Raw genomic sequence first — 24,292 nt, 5'->3', positions numbered from 1 at the left:
GCTTTCCTTTAGTCGTTTTCCGTTCGTCGTCTCCTTGTTTTACGCGGAGATGAGCCGCACCCCGGGCTCTCTCCGCGGATTAATTTTAAGTGAAATGTATGGCTCGCGGAAAAGAGCGCGCTCCTGCCGATAAAAGTGCCTTTCTTCTTCCATCGCGCGTGGGCGGAAGAATCATCCGTTAAATAAATTGACTTGGACGTTGATTAGATGTTTTCTCTTCTCGAGAGGATTTTTCTTTTCGGTTGATTGCTTCTTTTTTCTTTTTTTCTTTTGATTTTCGAGTCATGTTCGTGCGCGACCGAGCGAGGTTTCAAACGAAAATTGTTTCTTTTTCTCACGCTCAGATGAGCAACTGTAAGGGGTAGATACGTTTATGTTCTTTTTTTTTAGAAAATTTACATTTATATTGAATTATTCGCAAGAGTTTTTTTCGCTTCTCTACTTTTAAACGTATAAAGTAGTTCTATCTAACAATTTGTCAAATCGTAAAGCTTTTATAGCGTAATCAAGTTTGATAAATGCAGAAAATTTGTTAGTGTCCCGTTGATAAAAAAAGAAGAGCAACGTAAAGGTGATTAGCTCGACGAAAAAAGGTGCGTTAGAGTTTCGAAATTATTCTCACGAACGCGCGTAATAAAATAAAGATAGCATTATCAATAACTAGTGGCACAAAAGAAGCCGTATCCCATTTTTACCCTCGTCCTCATATAAATATCCAACGTGCGCTGGCCCTCGATTTCACGCACGAGTTGCTTCGCTCGCGGATAAACGTCTCGAAATTTCGGGTTAAAAAAGTGGACGCGCGGCGCGGGCAAAGGAAGAAGAAGAAGAAGAAGAAGAGGAGGAGGAGGCGGCTTGACGCAGCCGCACGTGAAATTCAAAGCCAATCGAACTATCGCGGAAAAGCCTCCGTGGTGCAGGCCAAAGTTGAGCTTTATTAAAGCGATTCCGCTGACGAATTGGGAGAAAAAAAAGTTGTGGCCGTCAGCAGCAGCAGCACGCAAGAATAAAAACAGAAAAGCGTATATCGGTCGTCCAGTTGCTGCTCCGCTTATCCCGACTATGTTTTCTTTTTTTCTGGGAGTTTGCACAGCTGCAGTCGGTGGAAGTCTCTCCCGCGGCAGAAATTTCATAACCCTGCCACTCTCTCTCTCTCTCTCTTGCTACCTAATTAAAATTACAAGGGTGCGCGACGTTCTACTGCTGTCGCCGTGGATTGGCTTTTATTTAGTTTTCAAACTTACGTGATGGTCTGACTTTTGCCTTTTAAAGATGGAGATAGAGAGAGAGAGAGAGAGAGAGAGGGAGGGATTGAATGGCAGCCGAAGTCTCTATAAATTTCAAGAAGTAACTCGAGTACTCTTATTTACGTTCAAGATTAAATATTCATTTTGTAGGATTTCACGCGCGCGCCCGGCGCAGAGGAAGAAGATCGTTGCCGGAGATCGGTTTTTATATTCGAGAAAAGCTTTGCGGCTCATTTCTTCTGGGACGATTTATTAAAACTTTACAAGGCTTCTTGCGCCGGCAGTGCGCAGCGATCCTGCCCCTTTGAATAAGGCATCTTGAATAATCGATCGAGTTGACGAATGAATAGAAATTCAACTGAAAAGTTAGACCGCCTACCGTTTCGCTACAAACTCCGCTCATTTTTAACGATACTGATACATTGCTTCAAGAGTACACAGCACTGATATCGGAGTCGATGACATCGTTCTAATATTAATTCTGCCTTGAAGACCAAACAGAAAAAAAAGAAGAAACAATAACTAAAGTTTCCGCTGGCAAGTGTGCACTGGCGCAGTTTCATATTCACACTCGATGAGACTAAACTTTTGATTTCTCGATCAATTGATTATGCGCTCTTGAGCGGAGTTTGCGCGGAAAATTTTCCATCCTTATATACACGAATAGCCATTAACCGTAATTACATGGCCTTCGCACTTCGGATTGTCATTTTTCTTCTCTAATCCCATTTGGCAAGTTTGCGCTGCAGCGGTGGCGGCGGCGCGCAGCGTCGAAGTTCGCAAGTACACAAACTTGGGAGAAAGGCCGAAAAGCCAAAGTGGAGCGCTCTTACACTAGCAGTTACGGTGTGTCGTCAAGTTATAGTCAAATTGATTCTCTCTCGCGCCCTTTGACTAGCAAAAAAAATTGTACGAGTGAGATATGCGCATATTGAACGAAGTGCAGTGAGTCGAGCTAGTCTCGGCGTAAAAGTGGAAGAAGGACAAGGAGAAGAAGCTTTTAAAGGATAATCCCGTGGCTGTTGCTTATATATACATGCGATGACTCGCGGAGGCGTTGCTGCCGGTGCAACTTTATCGAGGCAAGTTGCTTGAAGAAGAACAAAGGCCTCGCCGAGCTTTCCGATAGTATGTCCCCTCCCTCTCATTTTCTTCTCGTCATTACAGACCCTCTCTCACTCTCTCTCCTACTTTCGCGGTATCGACTTTCATGCGAAAACGTCTGCACTGTTGCGCTGTCGATGATGACGCCGCGGATATTTGCATCTCCCGTTGTTCAGAATTATTATAAGTTGGGCGTGTACACGCCGACTACCCGCGCTGAATAAAAATACGAGAGAGAGAGGGTGAGACAAACGTTAACGAGTCTCGCGCCTCTGGCAATCGATTTTCCATGACTTAAGCCGCTGCAAGTGCACCGACGCGGGCTTCCACGACGAGAGAAAGCAGCTTCTCGTTAGAAACTATAAGAGCCGCACTTGGTGACGCCTCTTGCCCGCTCGTTGCCATTCAATTGAATATCAGCGGGAGAGCAGCGCGCCATGATTAAAAACGTGTCTCGATCGAACACGGCACCTCCGAGAGCGTTTCTCGCGCAATCAGCCCTCAGGTCTGTTGACCGCGGAAATTGCGCGAATGATACTTTGGACGGTTGAACATTGCGCTGCTCGACAATGTACACAGGCTTTTTCAAGATCGCGTGCAGGGCTTTCCCCCGAATGAATTCTTCGCCTCGGGCGTAATGGCGGTACACGCTCGCGAAAAAAAAAAGGTCGCGTGCACACAATGCCGAGCGGCGAAGGCGAGGGAGCAGAAGAAAAAGAAGAAGAAAAAAAACGATTCGTTTCCCCGCTAATGCAGCTTGAGGAAACATAATTTGCGTGGTCGAGAGGGAGAGAGAGGCAAAGAGAGAACAAAGTAAATCCGCCGTCGATTCGAATGCGATTAACCGGGATTTAATAACGAGACTTTGCGTCGAACCAAACAGTGAAATTCTCGGGGAAATTGGCAAGGGAGAGAGAGGCAGAAGAAAAACCGGATCGGTATTGCTCGCGTTCGCTTTCTTAGCTCGGTCGCGCGGACGCGCGAACTTTTATTCTCGGCGGTAAACGCGCTGGCGAATCGCGTAATAAAACGGGCGCTCGGCTAAAAAATTAAATCACGCAAGGGAAGTGCAACGGGAGTTCCGCGAGAGCGAGAGCGTCGTCAAGGAATGGGGGGGGGGGGGGGGGGCAAGGACAGAGAAGTTGGACTTTACAAGATCCCTTAATGCTTGCACACGCCTAATTTATGTATGAAAGCGGGAGCTGCCTGCCTCCCTCTCAGGCTAGAAACTAGCGAGAGAGCACCTTGACGCCGCGGCAGCGCAGCGTCTTTATTAGCGGCTTGGCGAACTTTATGTATATACATACCTGTATATTTTACCGACACAAACCTGCTGCTACTGCTGCTGCTGCAGCAGCCTGCTGTCGAAGTCCTCCTGATGAGATTAATTTGCCGTTTATATGTGCACTCCCGTCCTTCCTCTCTCTCACTCTCTCTCTCTCTCTTCTCTTTCTCTACATACTTACTCGACAAATCCATTTTGAGCTTTGAGCTTGAAATTCACTTACTCCCCCTTCCTCACCCCAAGTTTAGTGTACGCGCCTGTGTGTGCTATACGTACGTATGCCCGCATGCGTTGGGCGCCAATTTTCGTAAGAGCAGGTTTGCAGCTCGTGCATCGCTATGTTTTCGCGATTCTTCTGTTCTCTCGCTTTTTGCCCGTTCGCAAAACTGGCAAACATTCCGTTTGCTGTTGATTTTTTCTTCGAGCTCGTGCGTTACTAAGCCAATGCACCTTTCTTCGACAACCGATTCGACAGTGCCCTCATTTCGAGCAACGCTATTGAACCATAAAGACTCGTTATAAGTAATAAAATTATCAAACAATTCATATGTATAATGAAATAGGGAGGCGCATAATATGCCAGCAACTGGCATCTGTACATTTACGGCAATGCGTATATATACACGTATCAAACTATACAAAAGCTCATAATTGAATCTCGAAATGCATAAAGTTTCGCACTCAATTTATGATATTATACACACGTTTAACGCAACAGTTATTTTTCTCCATACAATCAAAGTCTACATACCTTGGGCGAAATATAAAATAGATTATTTTGATTGAATTGGCACTAATTCGCAATTAGTGGGCTCGCAATAGTTATCCATATTTTTACACCGGCACGACGTATGTACTACTCGGAAAAGTTTTATTGAATCAGTAATTAGTCACTAGAGACTGGGAGAGGAAAAGGAGAATCATGAAAAACGGCGATAGGCTGAATAGAATTATTCATAAATCTCTAGTTTCACTTTGTCGCGTCCCCTGCATATATACGCGAGCTATTCGATATTGCTCTTCTTTCTGTCTCCATTATCGTTGGACAATACTTTGACATGATATACACCGAATCATTTGTATGCAGATTCTCTGTATAAGAGTAGACTATATCAAGTGCTTTCTGCTATGCGATCGACGTTTTTAATAATAGGACAATAGGAATGCTTAAAGTTCTTATTTCATGACTTACTGCGATTGTTGTTCTTCTTGAGCTTGTCGTCGACATGTACAGTGTGTAAGAAATGTTTTGTTAACTGGCTGAAAAATATTTACATGTTTGTATGTTGCAAAACTTGCGGAGAAGCGCACATTAAAAAAGTTTTTGAACTGGCACACTTCTGTAAGCTGCTGTCTTGCAAAAATCGATGATTCAGCTTCTCTTGAACTTCCCTTTATCGAGGAGATCTCTCAAAGATATATTTTACACTTACCCTATTTTCGGACCGCGAACCGAAAGCTCAAACAGGGTAAATGTAAAAAGTACATTTTAACGGTATAACTTGGAACTGTATAATACGGAAAAACTGGTTAAGTGTAGACCATCCAGAAATGATATTCTTATTTAACAATAACGTTTATTTAAGGTGGATAAAAGAATGTTTCATAGAGAAACCTTACCAATACACAGCGAATTCAATTTCCCAGATTATCTGTCGGAAAATAAATTTCACTGCAATGCGTTATCCGAGAAATTGAAGGACAAAGTGATCGTCGATTGATGCAATGTAAATGTCGGAACAAACGACGTCTATCATTCCTTTAGATTGTCCAAGAAAGAACAAACAGCTCGCCGAGCGTACAATAAAGTACGAGGAGGAGTTGTGCTACCCACAGCATCGTCCGCGGTGGGTTCTCTCTTTCACTTAGCATGCCAATGAGTCATAGGTATATACGCCCTTTTCCTCGACGGTTTTAGATCTCTCTTCCCCCCCCCCCCCTCCCTCACCGTGCGCATACTCCGTGTACGTGTGCATATAGGCGCAGTGCGTAAATGCAGTCTGCTCCCTCGCTCGCTTTGACATTGAGAGCAGGGAATTTCTCTCCGCCTTGTACAAACATGTGTAAGCCATTCGGCGATGCAGCTCTTCTTTTTATTTTCCAAAAAAATATATAGCGTACTTGACTCCAAGCTGGATTTAGTTTTATTTGACAGTTTTTAATTTTTATTTTTGTGGCTAGGGGAAAAAGTTCATTTGCAGGATTTTAATTCAATTTTTGCAAAGTCAAAAGTTTTCCTTTTTTTAACGAAAGAGAGCGAGAGAGAGAGACAGAGAGCTTTGACCTTACTGAATTAATTTGTTCATATGAGGTTTTTTTGCCTAAGCCGATTATCCAAGCTAAATTTGATGAAAAAAGAATGAACTTATGGCTTCCTGCTTTTCCGCGAATTATGCCATATACGTGCCTTACTGACACTCAATCACAGCAACATATTCATGTAATTTTGACTTGTGTAGTAAAGCAAATCTGTTTTACAGAATAATTGACAAAGCAAGACGAGGGATTGATTTGTAATTCGAAAGCGACAAATCTTACCGAGAGCTTTCCACAAGAACTTTTTGGTCTATATCGTTTGTTAAGGATCAATGACGATGGTCTCACGGTAGCGTCATTGCTCCGAGAGAGGGTCATCCTGGATAGATACTTCGTTTTATCAGATATTTTGTTCGTGTCACTTGTGCGATAAGCTGTGGAAAGTCAATAAAGCCATAAATCGAAAATATACAGGAAAATTATTCGAGCGTAAATCATTGGGCCATCCTATCTGGAGAGAGCGAGGAAGTTGAAGTGCTTGCAGATGACTAATAGCCGAAGATATAGAAATCTGGCGGCGAGCTTGCGTCGGCTGTTTGTAAATCCCGCGTGTAGGCCGAGTGATTCTGAAATCGAGATGTAGAGCCGCGTGAGAGGAAAAAAGTCGGGGATACGTTCTCTCTTTGATGCGGCCGAGCACGAAACTTATTCGTTGATAGTTCGATTGCGCGCGCGCGTGAATGTGTGCGAGTGTGTATCGGGAAACCTGATTTATCGGCGCGGCGATAGCACCGAGCAAGCAAGTGGATCGAGAGAGGAAGTCGTTTGGGAAATCACTCGTGCCTGATGAAAATGAATCATTTTCTTTTGTACTTGTACTTCCCTGTACTTTCAATGATAAATACTTTCAATTTGTATTTTCGACATTGATTTTCCAATCTCGCTTATATGCTTTTTGTTCCAGGTGAGTGATCTTTCGTCGGATCTTCATTGCGCGCCTGTCACGGAAAAGCTGTTTTTTTTGCGCGCCTACGATGTTTGGATGGGTTCGGTATGATGTCACACGAGCAGTTTTTGACGATAGTTCGATATTGTTATCGTGAGCGAACGTAGCGCGTCATCTTTTCTCCTGCTGTCTAGGCTTTAGCCAGAATTTCATTCTTACGAATGAAATGAAATTCATCGAGCATGCTTGACTTTGGCAACAATCAGTGAAAATTGCGTTCTTTGATTACGGGCACTCCTACACCATTCATTCAACTTGTTAAATGTGAGAACGTAAGTATTGTTGCAACATCAAACTATAAATCCTCGAAATCTGCGTTCTCATTAAAATCCATTCTTAGAATAAATACGTAAACGTCACATAATTTATTAAGAAAGTAGAGAACTACCCGTCGAAAAATCTAATAAGATGGCCATTGTGAAGGCATTGTTTGGAAAGCTTGCACGCACAACGCGTCAAGTTAAAATACACATGCTTAAGTTAGGGGAACAATCGAGCAAGTAATGCTCTGCCTCGACAGATATATTTTTAACGAAGCTTCCTATAACGAATATCACGAAGAATATAAATGGATCTATCGAAAGCAAAGACACTCGTGAGCAAAAAGTAAGATAAGCAGCCTGGCAGAAGTTTGGCATGACTCGAGGCAGAGGGAAGAGAGAGTAGACGCCAAGCAAGAAAGGGAGAGAAGAAAAACATAGAAACTGTCGCATAAATAAATCAGTAAGGAGAGGGTTGTAAAAAATGTGCGATATTCGCGAGGAATAATTCAGAGGGCGAGAGAGACAGACAGAGGAGAGCGAGGCAAAGCCGGAGACAGGACAGTGCCGTCTGACTGGTCGCGGGGCGCGCGTAGCACGTAAATCCATAGCGGATAGGCGGAAGCTATCGATCGGCGCGAGCATGCGTGAGCAGTGAAAGCCTAGCCGCGCGCGCGAACGAAGCGAGCCGTCTCCGCGCGAGATGCGCGCCACAAAGCGCCCCGCGGAAGCGATCGAACGCCAAGTGCCTTATTTTTTTTTTTTTTTTTGTAGATAGCGCCGAATGCCTCTCTCTCTCTCTTTCTCCGTCTAATCAGTCTGCGAGCTTGCGGATTATCATCGTCTCTTGAGTGCGGCCTCGTTCCTAGCCTTGTGCCGGGTGCGAATTAAAACGCGCTGCTCGCACGGCGTCGCTTCATTTTTGAGCTCTTTCCTTGTCAATTATTCGCTTGCTTCCACGCTGGGCGCGCAAATCGCGCGGAAATGGCTTCCCTCGATCGGACGAGAATCGATCGGCCGAAGTCAGTTGCGACTCGCAAAAACCTTCATCCGCAACCGGAAGCTGGCGATAATTATGCTGCGTCAGAGTGAAGCCGCGAGTGATTACACGGCCGACTCGTGCACTTTGACGTGAAAAGTTTTGACTTCCGCGAATAATTGTAACTCTGCAGAAATTACCGGAGAGGCGACCGCGTCTAATTTATCGGGATACGCACTTTTTTTGCCGCACAACTTATGAAATATTTCGTTGACCAATCAGTTTGTTTTGATTTAATTTAATAATATGGTTGACGGATACCATGTATTATTGAAACAGGTATTATAGCACTGCTTAACTTAAATCATAACTCAAGTAACGTCTATCCGTGACTTATTTGCATCGTGCTTAGAGCTCTAACCTCACGGTGTACAATTGATCTATCTTGAGTCGCGGATTTTAAATTGGCAGTACTATAAAATGTTGTATGATACTTGCGACTCAAATTTCCCATCGTTGCACGGCGTGATATTGGCCCCGAACACAATGCCTTCACAATGGCCATCTGAGTAAATTTTTCAATGCATAGTTCTGTCTTTTTTTGATAATTTATGTGATGTTTCAATAATGGGCTACTTCGGTCACATGTACAGTAATATACTATTGTATAAAATTCAATTGTTCGAATTATTATTTATTAAAATTTAGGTAGGATACATTATAGTAACGTTAATTATCTTGTTAATTATTATCATTTACAAATGTTGGCCTACTACTACAATAGATACTACGTCATTTCGCGGGATGATTAAAAGTAATTTGCTTTAAATGAATTGACGGTTACTCATCGATAAAATGGAAAAAACCAGGATACTTGATGAAATAGGCAACACGTCGTAATCAATCAAAGCGATATCCTGCGAATACACATCAAGATACACCAAAAATTAAGAAATTGACGAAGCGTATATACGTTCACATTCATCCCAAAAATATCCGTTTTGGATAAAATCGGCATTGAACACGCCAAGGATCAATGGTACGGTGGGAACGTCGACCACTGGCGACATCAAAGACGCTGACTCCGCAACAGCGTGCGAGCGGCGATAGCGCTAATGAAGCGGCTTGGCTGGGCGCTTGACGAGCCGAAAATATGAGCGGGTCACATGGTTAGCTGTGGCGCGAGTATCGGAGGTTGTGCGCGCTAGCCGCTGACAAACTGACGCGTTGACGGATGAGCTATTGCTCGGCTGGCGCGGCACGAGTGCAGAGAGCCTTTTTCGACGGATTCCGCGCGGTGAAAAGCGAGAGAGCTCATGAATTTTAATGGAGTGGCCGCCAGAAGCAGAGAGAGAGAGAGAGAGAGAGAGAGAAAGAGAGAGATGCCTTTGGCCGCCGCGTGACTACGGTAGCGGCTCTCTTCGATTTTGCTCGAGGGCTCTGGCGCCGCCGTCATAGCGCGCTTGCGAGCTTTGATCGTATACGCTCAAGGCTTTACCTCCCTGATGAACGGATTATGCTCGCTGGAGATCTTGCGAACCGATGTTATATACTCGCTATCCCTCCGCTTACCCGCTATGCCTCTGTCGTCTTTCTCATACTTGCACTTTTCTTTTTATATTATATTTTATCGTTGTGTGAGTCATGCTTGTCGTTTTTTAGTCTCGTTTGGAGGAGTTGCCGTCTCTTCGCAACGATAAAGAGCACGAAAACAGCGTAGAAAATATTAAAATTAGTTTTATTTAAATTTAATTATATCTTCTCTGTAGCAGAGTAGCTTCTTATGAGGCTTGTCACTGTTCTCTCTCTCTCTCTCTCTCTCACTCTCTCTCTCTCTCTCTAGCAAATTTTTGTTAGTAAGCACCGCGCAAAGTAGAGACAGTGATACGTCGGCGTATGTGTGGGGAGTGCGGCGTGACGGGAATCAAGCGAACGGATCAAGCTATACGTCGAGTCATAGAAATGGAATTGTTTTTGTTGGGCGCGCGCGTTGGTAAGGTAACCGTAAGAAGCAATTGTTCGTTCGTCCGTCATGAAAGGGAAAACGCTGGCTGCAGGTCGGACGTCAGCTCTAGAAACTGGCGCGCGCTCGTCTCTAAGCCGAATTGCTTGGCAAACGAAGGTAAAGGGACCGCTTTGGCTTTTTTATCGGAGCGAGGGAAAAAAGACGAGGTCGTCGGCGTCACGCGAACTCATCAAAACGGCGGCTCGCTCTCTCCGAGGAGAGTCCAACGAATTTGCGCGCGTTTGATTTTCCCGAGCGCGCCGCGACGGACGGGGATTTCACCCTCTGCCTTTGTTCCGTTCTTTTATTCAGCTGGCCGCGCGGGTCGCAAGGAAATGGAGATCCTAGGCAGGAGAAGAAAACTCAAGCGCCTCGGCCCTGCCGCTGGCGTGTGTTTTTCGGGTAATTTTACGCGCCGCTGTTTACGCTGCTGTTGGCGCTCGTTGAATGAGAGCGGTTTTCTCGGGCCCGCCGTCAGTGCCCGCTGCTCTTTTTTCCCTCCTCCTCTTTCTCTCTGTCTTGGTAGTTTTTACCCGCGGCGCGCGCGAGCTTTTGGACTTGTTCTCGCGGCCCGTATAATTAAGTTGCGATTTCGCTGGAGACCCACTGTGCGCGCGCGAGTGTTGCAAGCCGAAAATCCTGCGAATTACTTTGAGTCTGGGAATTGAGTTTGAGCTCAACAGTTGTAATGCTTAATGACCGTGGTGTTTTATTTCACCTCTCTGCGCTGTTTGCCGCGAACGCTAACTACACTTTTCTAAGACTTTCAAACAGCTTTAGCTCTTGCTGCGCCTCTACAAACAAATTCTGCAACAATTCGCTTTCGATGTCTGACCAATTTTCAATCCGCTGCTGCTGCTGCTGCTGCTGCTGTTTCTTTGTTTGCTCTCTTGGCGATGGTCTTCATCTCAAAAATAGTGCTCTGCATTCCGACGTCAGACCGAGTATACCTTTCGTTAAGTGTACAAACGTTGCGTGTGTAAAAATCGGGTGTGTCGCAGAGACGCAAAGTTAAATGGGCAATTTCGCTTGTTCGCGAGGCGATGATAAAAAAAAAGTCGACAATGCCTGCCATATATCGCGCCCGCGGTACTCTCCTCCAGAGCGCATCTTGCCCCTTTACAGCACGTATAATTCCGTCAGTCGTTCGGGAACCAAATGTCTTGGCATCTATTTTGGTCTGGCACTTAAGACGCCCCGACACACGCCATCCTGGTCTTTTTCATTCCTTCTTCGTATCTGTCTGCCGCGCTTCTCTCGTTCAGATGGCTGCGTGCCTTCGCGCACAATTATTTACAGTGGGCTAACTAGCATTTACTTTGATAATTGTCAAATCGGACAAGTCTAAGATGCTCGTTGAATTTTTAATGCGAACAAAAAGCTTTTATACACGAACAAGTTGACTTTAGATTAATAGTACCTACAGCACGCAATGCGTTGCACGTTGAAACCCCCCCTCCCCCATGTTTTTTTTCGCTGAATCTTGATAAATTTTTTATATCGCATAAAATAAACGTGCACATGTCTGCCAATTCGATGTTATGCGCGGCATAAAAACGTTTATACGAGAGCTGTGCTTTTATTTTCATTGAAATAACAGGTTGCGATTTTGTGTTTCTTTTTTGAAGGTTTAATCAAATATTCGACGTAATGCACGTCACGGATTTCATAATTAAATTCGCATCCTGTGGCGTTATCCATTGTATCGAAAATTATAATTTTCAACTTAATAACTTGTACGCTGTGATCTATCGCATCGGACAAATTAACCTCTATTTAGATGTGATCGATCTGCTTTGATGATTGGTTATTTCGATACACGCAACATTTACAATGATCAAGATGTAGGGGACAAGTGTACGTACTCGCGATGTCGAATAGAAAATTTCTAAAATATCAGTGAAAGAGAGAAATGAGATGCGAGAAAATCGGAGGTGACGTAAAGATATTTTCGCAGGGTTCTGGCAGGTAAAGTGACATTTCGAATTCGGATTCCGTGAAAATGTGACGGGAGACGCATTCGCCTACGAGTGACGAGTATTGAAAAAAAGAAAACTGTCCTTTTACCGGGGGAAAGGGCGTACATCTCGGGGGTTTTCCGCGCGCGCGCGATTGTGCTCTCAGCGTTTATCGTCCCAACGAAATTGTGTCGATGTCGTGCCGGAATACGGTTACATTAAGGCAGTCTGACGCCGAGGGAAAAAAAAAAATTCCATCGTAATACAAAGATCCAGTCGGCGCGCTTTAATTCTTGGCTAGAATACGTGCCCGATAGCGCAAAAGATAGCTTCTGCCGTGACACACTTCTGTTTTACGGAGGTAAGAAAATACCGACACTCTTGCACGTAATCAATATTTGACCTGAATATTGAATAATGATATTGAATAATGAATATTGCTAATTGATTGCATGAACAATGTAGTATTTGTCGCTTCTTATTGACAGTCAATTAATGGAAAATGTCTGTTTAACTGTGCGTTTAATTGAGTAAGTACACATTATAATCGCAAGCTTTCGCGTGCTGAACAATTGAACTAATATATTCGTTGGATCGATGTGAAGTAGCATTGAGCCCGCGCAAACGCGCGAAAATAGCGGACAAACAACGTGTAGAAGGCGACAAAAGAAGCAGAAGAAAGCGCAGAGGTATCTAGCGCAGTTGCAAGTCCGTATAAGGGAAATCACGAGAGCCTTTGAGCATCTAACAGCCGACAAATGGTCGCGAGAGTTGGCTGCTGCTTGTAAAGCCAGCAGCAGTAGCATCGTGCCTCAAGCCCTTGGGTTGCTATCGAGCTTCAGATCTCTCTCTCTCTCTTTCTCTCTGTTTCTTCCACGCCCCCCTCAGCTAGCTAACGGGTTCAGAGGGAAAAATCGGGCCGCGAAAACACGCCGAATCGAATTACGCTGCGCGCGCAAAGTCGTTTCTTTGTGTCCCTCGGCTGATTTATGCGCAGCCTCGAAGAGAGCTTCCTTAACCCATTTCTCAATATGCGCCTCTATATCTCTCAAAGCTTTGTACCGCATACGTGTACTACCTCTTCCTCCCTGCATAATCTCAAGCGAATATTATGTATATATAAGATGCAACCGCACCAGTTATATTTTCCTTCTGTTGCCAACATACCTCGGTGCTGCGCATTTTTTTTTCTCTTTCCTGCGTCTTTTTGGCCAATTCGCACAAACGCATTTCCCTTTTCCTCGCTTTATTCAGATTTCGACTTTCCGTTTGTTTGCCTGTTCTTCCTTTCTCTACGCGTACGGGCCCGGAGCGTGAAAATTGCGCGTACCCGAGCGCAAAGGAGCGCGGCTGATTACGCGTGATTTAGAAAGGGAAAAGGAAAGTCGTGACGAAGGCTTCGATCGAAAAGCAGCAAAAGCGACAGAGCCAGCACTAAATCCGTAATGCGTCACGCGTCTGCCGTAGAAGAACGGGAGCGTTAAAATTCACTCTACACTCGGCGACATTTTAGCTAGTGTACAAGTCACCGGGAAAGTGCGCGCGAACAGAGGAGTCGCAGTAATAAACGCGAAAATGCGAGTAAACGCGTGCGGCTTATCTTCGCGTTTAATGCTGCCTGCGCAGACGCGGCGTTCGAGGTTGTAAATCGGGCGACGACGGTAGCGCGAGCATCTTTGCCCGTTCGTCCGCTGGCCGACCCGCCGATTGTCCTGTAGCCGACGGCCGCCGCTCTACTTTTCGCTCGGCCATTTCTCCGGTCGCGTCACGACGACGCAGCTGCGCCGTTCGCCGGCCGAGCGTAATGGACACACCGTCCCTTCGCGAGCTTGCAGATGCGCCGTGGCCTCGTCCGCGAGCTCGTGATTCACGATCGTCGATGAGTTTACGCTCCGGCCGTCGGAGTCCACCACCGAGAAATGATATCAATCTCGGAGCTCCCCTCGAGCGGTGTGAAAATGAACTGACCGAGCAGGCGTTCGCAGGCAGCGTTACATTTCCGTAAGCGCGTCAATCAGTGGGTTCGCGCTCGCAGGCTGGGGGAGATTGGCGAGTGCGACTCAAACGATACCCAAGTTGTAGAAACGCGCGCGCAGGTCTGCGTGTTTGCGTGCGAAACGATTATAACTTTGAACGACGTAACGTAATTTTGATGTGTTCCAAATACGTTTTAACACATGATTTCCTCAACTTGTCGGAATTCGTATTTACTTCATAGTCTGTGTAATTAGTTTTGAAGTACTTTAGTCCCCATGTCCGAGTATGTACAGCAAACTCTGTTGCGATAGTTTCGCAATCATCATATAATATACGTCGGCGCTGCGGCTTAAATTGCAAGCCGCATTTTGGGCAAACGGCATGTAAAGTGGAGCGAAATAATTGGCGCGAATTGGAAAACGAAGCCTCATATTCGAGGATGCAACGCCGACAACTGGAGAAGAGGCTGCCTCGAATGCAACTTCGCTTGAAGTTCGCGGGTGGGACGTCAGTGATAAGCCCCGTAGCGGCGGAGACGCGAGAGTCGATCAAATAAGACGCGGACGATAAATCTCGAGCGAAGAGCGTTTGACAGGCGAGTCGATTAATTAGACGAGAGCGCGCTGGGGAGCGCGGCAGAGACGCGCGTGCGTATCGGGGGAGGCGGACGAGGAGCGCGCGAGTCTCATAGTGCAGCGAGATGCTGCGGTGGGCGAGTCGCCTGCCGCGAGACAGGTGTACATAACGTCGCTGCTAATTACTGCCGCGGCTGGCATTGCGCCTGTCTGTTCGGGGCCCCTTTCAACCGCCGCGCCGCGGTAGCGCCGCGGCTGCTCGAGGGATTTGCGACGGCGGCGTCACGCGCTCCCTCCTTGAGGTGCTGCCGCTGCCAGGCGAACGGATCGAGCCTGGCCTACATCGGACGTGCCGGCGACTTTGTATGGCGACGTTTATTGCCCCCGGCTCCCCCCCTCGCTCGTCGCGCCGTCACCGCGCGACCACCATCGATCCGAATAACGCAGCGCCGCGCGCTTATTGAGATAGATGCTCGTCTATTTGGGTCAGATTCGAGCGCAAGGGAATTCCCCGGCGTGAACGATGGCCGTGCGCACCTAACCTATCTGCATGGGCGCGCGGGCAGCGCCAATTTTTAGCGGGCCTTCGTCGTGTCAATCTACACAGGCGTCACGTCTATACAGGTTCCGATCTCTTCCTTCGCGCTACGCCTCTCGCCAATCGCACGCGCGATTACGCGCTCCATTTTGCCGTCGCGTCTGTGGGGTACGCTCTCTCGTCACTGCAAAGCCCACGAGGCAGAGCTATATGTAACACCACCGGTTTACTCGGTTGTGTGCGTGTGCCTGAGAAACGAAACGTCAATTTGCCAGTAATATATTTGACAAATGGAGCGATTTCGGCGTCATCCGAGCGAATCATTTCTGTATAATATGTTGTTTATAGCTATACCGGTGATAACGCCTTCCCACGGTCTTTTTTTTCGGTAGAGCAAGCATGTCGTCTGCACCTAACCCCGCGTACAGTACTAATACACATGGCCGGAAGGCATTGGCAAGCGTCACTGGACAGAGACGCACTCGGTAAGCGTCACATCTGCAAAATGAAACTCGAAAAGAGATCGATCCACCCGGGCGCTTATTGTCAGCTCACGGATTGCCCGCTGCAGCTGTTGGCTTAGGCGAGAGCGCGCCATTCGACCGACCGAAGCAAATCGAGTCCGCGTGACACAGCGCAGCAAGCGAGGAGTCAAGTGCCGAGGGCCGGAGCATAATCCCACATAGCCGATCGCTGCGATCGACGGACAATCGAGAGCGAAGCCGACGCTTCCGAAAGAGAACGGAGGAGCGCGGAGCAGGAGGTGTGACGGGCAAGAGGCGCGGCGCCGCGCTCACTTTGCCGCGCTTGCCCTCGAGCTCGAGGCCCCGCACTTTGCCCCGACGCAAGTACGCGCGGCGAGCGACGTCGACCCCCCCCCCCCCTCCCCCCTCCCCCCGGGAGGGGCACTTCTCCACATACGGAGAGCAAGCCGAGCGTCCGATGGACATAATCCGACTGTATGCGCGCGCCTTCTCGCCCTCTCTCGAGCTCAGCCAAGTTCGAAGCGAGGCTTCCCTTAATCTCTAATCTTCATTTACGGATCGCGTCCTTGTTCGATTTCCGGCCTCGCCGCCGCCTCGGCTGCTTCGAATTCTGCAGCGAGCACCGGATATGGGGAGAGCGAGAGAGTGAGAGTCGGACTTACGAGGGAATTTCGTGCGCGTACGATGGCGTTTTGATAGTTACCAGCTCGAAGCCGCTGGAATGCTCCATCTACGCTCTCACCACGCGGACGAAAAGTTCCGCAGAATGCGCGTGTTGATCGATGCGGATTGCTGCCCCCCCCCCCCCTCTCCGCCCATCCTTGCAAAATGCGCGTTCTCGCTGCCTCGCGATATCTTGTATCCCCGCAGGCGTCGCATTTCTCGCCGTTTTCGGATACTCCCCTGCCTCGGACTTATATCCGCGAGCAAAAATTTCTCACCCAGCCCGCGCCCGATCCTGCCTTGATTACCTTTCTTCTTCCGCCTTGATATTCGCTTTCTCCGTTCTCATGCAGCTTTCCACCAAATTTAAAAAAAAAGATTTTTTCTTAAATTTCATTCTGCTTACGTATGCTTTCTTTTTCTTTCTGAACATTGGACCTTCGATCGCGTTGCGCCGTTGAAAATGGCTTCAAAATTAATTGCCCTTCTCAAAATCAATGAACCTTGAATTTTAGAAATGAACAATCACGAAACAGACGTCAGGAAAATGTTCTACTTAATGCAATTTATAACTAATCTACCTTCTATCTAATAACAATTAATCTCTACTGGAGTGCAATTAATCAAAGCGGTTGCTCGATCCAACTGTGCATTACTGGCTAATGGAACTGCATTCGACTGATTTTGTCTAAAAATGATTCGTAACCGTGAAAAATGAGGACCTGAGCCGACAGAATCGGCATGCGCTTATGTATTTCTTTGCCCGAAATCGAACGCGCGTTTGCGCGTAGAAAGCGAATCAAACGCTTTTGCGAGGTTCGACGAGAAATGCAAACGCAGATGCGGAGCCAAATGGTATAAAAAGCCGGGCTGAGAAAACACACTTGATTGATGAAAAGAGGCAAACAGTGAGAAAGAGCTAGCTAAAAATGATCAAATGGCATGATTGCTCGCTGCCTAATGCACTATATGGGCCGACGCTGCCGAGGTAAGAGAATAAAGTTTTGCGCCGAGGCACTCGTGATTGACTGAAAATCAATAGCAGCAGCGAGCCCCTCTCCTGAATATAAACTATCCATCGACGTGATGAAATATATTATCCGAGGGGCAAATGTTGTTTCCGCCACGAAGCCCATTCTCCGTTTTTTTGTTCATTTCCACAAACAAATATCGAAATCAACCTGACTGGTTGCTCGATATTCGCTTGATAATCAGGCTTCTTCCCTCTTCAACGGTAGACGAGCGTCACGCAACACGATCCGCGAAGAAAAGCATATATGCCAGTAAAGTTGGAGTTTGGAGCGCGTGCCGATAGTGCGACCTCACCGCAATCCCGCGATTGCTCTTCCGTTCGATCGCGACCCAGCGTGGTTGCTCGACGAAGGGCAAAGAGAGCGGGAGAGAGAATGGAAAAAATTGCATTGGTTTCCTCGATCAATCCCGAAAAGAGAAGAAGCACAATCGTTTCCTCAGTCGGACACGCGCGGAGAAGTGCAGACGCGACGCGTCATCGTAACTCGCTTTTAACGCTAATTGTGCGAGCGTCGACAACGGCAGTATCATCCGTACTGTGCGAATCTCTAAAAGCTGCCTTTCGGCTCTAAAACATAAAAGAGCGGCTAAAAGCGATTCGCCATGGGGCAGGGGGAGGGGGATCCGCTCGTGCGAATTGTCACGCGGGCTGGCTTTTCGTATAGCTATAGCTATTCGCTCCATGACGGTATTCTCATCGAGAGAGCTCTTTTTTCACGCCCTGCCGGTAGCCACGTAATCACGCTCTCTTCTACTTCTGTACGCGAATCCACAATCACGATTGTAAAAGCCATATCTAATTCTGATTTTTACTTGATTACAGTAATCTCCGAGATATTCCTAAAGTTTATGATAAAAATAGTCTAGGCCAATTGCATCTCCTTTTCCTGGTGTTTATAAATACACTTCAGCAGGCGTCGAACTGTCATTATTGCCAACTATATTATAGATAATAAATAATATAATAACTAAATATAAGATAATAAATAACTAAATTATAGATAGTAGAATTTATTCTATTGTCTAATAGACACAAGATTAATATACCATATCGATAAATTTTTTTTGTATTATACGATGAAGATAATACAGTGCTTCTGACGTTTGTTTGTCGCGCGTGGACGTTATTTGTCAAGCTGTATAAAACTATATAAATCCAGAATCAATGCGTAAATTTATTAGTTTCCGATGCATATGCCATTCGAATGTCCCCATTCAGATATAACAACACTATTTCCAAACGGATATCAAACGTCGACTCGTGAAATATTGATCAACCAACGAACTTATGCCGCGTACACATAAAAAAGCTCTACATATTATCAAATCGATGTCAATGAATAAAAAAAGCAGCAGCTTTCAGTGAATCGCCAAAGTCAAAGTAATTTAATTATCAGAAATCCACACCGCGATCTGGCCATATGATAAATCGATATCACATACGTCAATTAGATCTACTTTGCAGCGTATAGATATACACACACGTATGATATAGAGTGGATTGATGCTGCTTGTGTGTCGTGCGCGCGGAGTTTTAATCCGAATGGCATTGTGGTGGCGCGGATTGGAACCGAATTGAAAAAAAGGAAAGATTCGGGACAAAGTCGAACGTCAGCCAAAAGGCAGCCAGCAGCTTTAGTTTGCTTTAGTCAATTACGCGCAGTGGCAGTGCCAGTAACTGACCCACATCGCCCAAGCGAAATCCGGCACAGCGGAGCGCACCGATCGCGATATACAACGAAAGCGCCTTCTCTGCCTTCGTCAATGCCGCGCGCACACGTAGACACTTACTCGATTCATTAGCGAAGACCTCGATACGCCGCCATCCCCCGCGCTCATACACGATTAAGCCGAAAAAAAACACCGAGAACCTCAAAGACGAGCTTGCAGAGCTCGAGAGGATGAGTGCGGCAAATGTGCAGCTGACGTTTTTGAAAGGGTTGGTCACGGATTGAACCAGTGCTTTGTGACGACAGAAGGGCTATGATCTCTCTCTCTCTCTCACTTTCTGTCAGTGTGAAAGGAAGCATACCGTGCGATGTATTGGAAAACGTCGCGCTTTTGTGCGCAAGTCGTGTATATCTTGGCGATTTCGATTTTGCTCGCAGGTCGTTACATGAAATAACCGCTCGGCAAGTTGCTGAGTGAGCCACGTTAATTTTCGTTTCCTGCGAGACTAGAAATTATATTGGCAGGACTGGTAATCTCCTCTACCGAATATTCTCTTGCGCCATTTCCTACTCACACTTTAGATGGAGATGTGAAAGTCTCGAAAAGATGAGAACAGACATCCGTCGATCCGTAGATTAACAATCGCGCTGCAATGAGAAAAGTGACGTTAGAGCATTGATGAATTAGCCGTTCAGACACAAAACTGGTTCGTTCTTGTGGACAGAACCCCGTTAATAATTATAGAAGCAAAAGCTTCGTACAGGAACCGATATCGGCGATCGTCGTCTCTGCCATTTCCTACGAATCGAATGGCGCACGCCGAGAGTAAATGAGAGAATACGCTCGTCGAGAGAAAGAGAGGGCGCATACGCGCGCCATTGATATAGAGCAAGTCGGGATGAGAGCTCGCACGGAGAGCCCGTGCATGTAGGTGGCGCACAGTAGCGATCCCCTTTACCAGCGAGTCGATGTGGTTTTTATCAGCGCCAAGAGTGCCGTGGAACCTTATTTTTCTTCTCTGCTCGCTCGCTCTCCTCGTCACACTCTGTGCGCGCATATACATACGCACACACGCGCGCGTGCGCGCGGAGTGGAGAGGATCGGCTTCCGATATGCCTCTCTCTCTCTCTCTCGAGCTTTCAGCTGTACTCTGCTCGCCTTTCATCGCATGCGCTCGATTTGCGCGTATACCTATGCCTGGCGAAATATATGTATATTTTTCGTCGAGTATCGAAATTCATATGCTTTCGCTGCTGCTGCTGGTGCTGCTGCAACTCGTGCGTTGGAATAACTATTTTTTTTCAGCCACTCTACTCTTTACATTTTTTTTGCGAATGACCTGTGGGTACTGCTATTTGATAGGTTTCTTTGTTAAAATTGCATTTTGCTGGCTTATTCCATGTAGAAATCTCCCTACTTGTTTTCCAGCTGTAGGCCCGATTCAGACACGACTTCCTTTATTTCAAAAATGTTAGGTGAATCGCACTTGAGTCGCACATGCAAATCGTAAAATAATAGTTAAGGTTATGTAAAATACGTTATTCCTATCAAAATCTAACTTGGTATATCTGATTGTTCCCTAGCTACGAAAATGCAATTATAATGGCGATGTTAAATTAGGTTTCCAGATGGGAATCCCCTATGTTATTCCGATTGTTTGTAAACTATAAATTTAAGGTATATAATGAAACGACTTTCATGTTCGAATCCGGTTAACGATCCCTTCTTCCGTTCTTCAAATATTCATCGAAAAAGGTGTAAATGCTTTATAAGGTTAAGTATTATTTTGGTTTCTAGTAAACGCTATTTTTATTTTTAACGTAAATATACATGACATATATAGTAAATATACTATATTTTTTCACGATCTTCGATTAACTTTGGCTTTTGTGTTATCTAAAACTTTGAAATGCAAAATATCAAAAAATCTAACATTGACAAAGCAAAATAAAAAAACAAAGAACGTAAACGACAATACAGGTTAATAAATAATGAAGTTAACGTCCACATTTCTTGGGAACAAGCATCATATAACTGTTAGTGTTGACAGTGAATAAAATACTTTATCTATAATAATATTTAACAAATAAAAGTTTGAAATTAATACACAGATGAACAGCATGCTGAAAAAGTTATACTTGATTGTGTGTATCCGACTGAAAATACAAATTTAGACACCGTTTTCGAGACATCTGATACAACACGGAATAATATATAGAAAGAAAATGAAAAAATATCACAGTCGAAGCCACAAGTAATTCTTACTGATATACCAAAATTCGAAGAATTTTCAATAACCACCGAAACCTATATATCAGAACAAAAAAAACTTAACAAAGTGCAACAGTCTAAAGAATGAGCTGTAGAGCGTAATATAGACTATGTATAGCGTTAGATCAATTTTTGGTAATATTACACGAAAGGTTATTGCCTTCGTTCATTTCCCAATTTAAATTTTTATTATAAAATAAAGTCAATGGAAAATAGTGATATGTTGTAGGTCTATTTTGGATTAGAAGGCATTTTGCTAAATGTAATAAAAATCCAGAATTACATGAAGATAATAAAATGTATTTATAATTTAATGTCGATGGTATTCAACTTGAGTAACACTTAATTTTGGCATATTTTAGTAAAAATTTGTGATGATTTTGAATCTTACCAGCTCTTCGTTCTTAGTGTTTTAGAATCCGAAGGCAAACCCCATACTACTGATTAGTTTTTTGATGAATTTGTTACAGATATGAATAAATTAATGAAATCAGGACTTAAATACAAGGAAAAATTTTTTGAAATTAATATAAAATGTTTAGTCTGTGACACTCCAGCTTGCTCTTTTTTAAGGTGTATGAAAGGTCACGGAGGATATTTTACATGTGAACGGTGTAACGTTGAAAACATACGAAAGGAGAGGCGAACGATTTATGCGGATTTTGAGATAACTCTAAGAACCGACAATGCATTTAGACAGATGGATTCTGATCATCACGCAGAAATCAGCCCTTTATTGAAAATCATGCCAAAAATTGATATGGTACATGACTGCGTTTTGGACTTTATGCATTTGCACGTAATGGTAGTATGTTAAAGTTAGATTATTCTTATTAAAAAGCTATGTTCCTATAGAATTTCAACATAAGCCAAAAAGGCTAAAAATAGTAGAAGCTACTAAACTGAGATATTTTTTACTATATTGTAGGTTACTAGTACTGCAAAATTTATTGAAAATTGACCTTTACAAACATTTTTTACTTTATCACGTGGCATTTAGAAATGTAATGCAGTGAAGATTTCAAAACAAAAGTTATTTTAGCTAAATTGTATTTAACGAAATTTTTCAAAGGATAGCGATTTTTTTACGGTAAAGAATCACTTATAATGAATATCCATAATATGCTACATATTTCAGATAATGTAGTTAATTTGGATTGCAATCTAAGCAAAATCTCGCTGAAAAATAAAGATATCTTGATGATTCAAAATTCATTTTGAAGGGGAAGGTATATACTTTGAGACACATCTACTAGATTTTGTCAATAAATGATCCAAAGACGCTATACAACCTCAAATATGCGTAAAAAGCGTGTTTTTTTATCTTTTAGGTTAGAATATCTCAAAAACTTGAGGTCAACGAGCTTTTTTATGGTCAGATTCATTTCCAGCGACCGAAAATCTATGCGAAATGACTATTCATTCTAAATCCACAGCAGTCATGTCGGAATGTGTAATAGATAAAAAAACAATGTCATAAAAGTGTTTAAAACATTGAGATAAAAGTAATGCATTTTTATAGGTATGAATGATCAGTCAACGCTACATTTGCTTCACGCAACTATTATATTTGTAAATTAGTCGGTTGCTTCAATAATACAGGGCAATACGATGTGGATATTTTTTCACGATCTTGGATTAACTTTGACCAAAACGACAAGAAACTTTAAGCTTTTATCCTAGTCCACATTATATAAAAAAAAAGTCTTCGCAAAATTGCAAGAGCACGTTAAATTTAACCATGAGCCTAACAAACGTTGGAAGAAATGGGATATCGCATTGAGAGGAGGTGCCAATAAGTTGATTTATTAATAGAAGTATAGCTTTGTTAATTCATGCGCACAATATTTATTAAAATTCTGTTTGTTCTTTGATAGACAGTTATGACAAAGCTGAAAATCGTTCAAAAAGGTTGAAAACTGATTCGTATGCTTTGACAACTGAGTTCAATGAAAATCTCAAATCAAAAACTGACGATGAAACGAATTACTTTAGAAACGATAGTACAGACAACTCACCTTCACTAGAGGAAAGTGAAGATAGTGATATTGCTGCGAAAAAATATTTACAAAAAAAAAGAGAAGAAAAAAAATAATATTGATAAATATGTTATATATTTGTGTAAAAAATATAAAAATGTATCAATTATTTCAGTAAAAGTATCTTAAAGAAAGTTTGTAAGTAAGAAAAAGAAGAACAGGAAAGCATGCGTAGTTGTAAAACCAAGCTATATATAACTAAATATAGAGTCAAGGAAATATCTCCAATAGTCGACAGTAATGATTCGATAGATTCGATAGAAAAGTTTAATGATGAAGCACTATTGAGTAAGCTGTTTTAAATAATCGCTTCAGTAAGTTAGGACTAGATATAATACATTATTCGAGAACATGTATTTTTACTATGTTTTCACCTTACTTTAGGATATACAGACACAACTATGAAAAAAATCAATAATCAAACTAAGTTAATTAATTCGGTAGCCAACGTTAGTAATCAGGAGGAGTTGCTCCAACTAGTCGTTTGAGAGCAGTGCCTAATCAAACATTGAATGATGAAATAACCTACGAATTCACTCCAGGTAATGCATATAAAATATATGTATTTCATTTAATAAAATGATGCTTATAGTTCTCAATTTACATACTTTTTTTACAGGAATCAATGCTATTTTAAAAGCAGTCGTGGGATTAAAGGCGATGATTTCTACTTTACAAATTGATGTTACTGACTTAAAAAACAAAGTTTTAGGTTCAGATGTTCAAAAACTTAATGAGCCTTTGATGGAAAATCAAATACAATTGTCTCTTGAAACGTCAGAGAAATGGATACGTTTATATGATGTTTTATATGATACTACTTTAAAAAAATATCTAGTGAGTAATCAAAGTGATATTCAATATATTTCATTCAATCTAGTTTACTATTATAGTTATTGTTAAAAAAATTATATTTTATTTATTTCAGTTGTTATTCATGA

The 24,292-nt window shown here is 43.8% G+C and overlaps 1 protein-coding gene across 3 annotated transcripts in view; it reads left to right on the top strand.

The window, feature by feature from the left end:
• The window catches only part of LOC131671621 (semaphorin-1A), a 229,907-nt gene that overhangs the window by 19,103 nt on the left and 186,512 nt on the right, over nucleotides 1-24,292 (top strand). The window contains exon 1 of one of the 3 annotated variants that reach the window (XM_058948196.1): nucleotides 7,067-7,170. The exons of the other annotated variants lie outside the window; for them this stretch is intronic. The gene's annotated coding sequence lies outside the window, so the exon portion shown is untranslated. Of the gene's footprint in view, nucleotides 1-7,066; nucleotides 7,171-24,292 lie in introns of those variants that run through there. 3 annotated transcript variants of the gene reach the window in all.

This window comes from Phymastichus coffea, unplaced genomic scaffold (genome assembly GCF_024137745.1).
Source record: "Phymastichus coffea isolate CEN01 unplaced genomic scaffold, Cenicafe_Pcof_1.1 PCOF00130, whole genome shotgun sequence".
In the NCBI taxonomy this organism is placed as follows: Eukaryota; Metazoa; Arthropoda; class Insecta; order Hymenoptera; family Eulophidae; genus Phymastichus; species Phymastichus coffea.
This window is presented reverse-complemented; position numbering and strand designations above follow the sequence as displayed.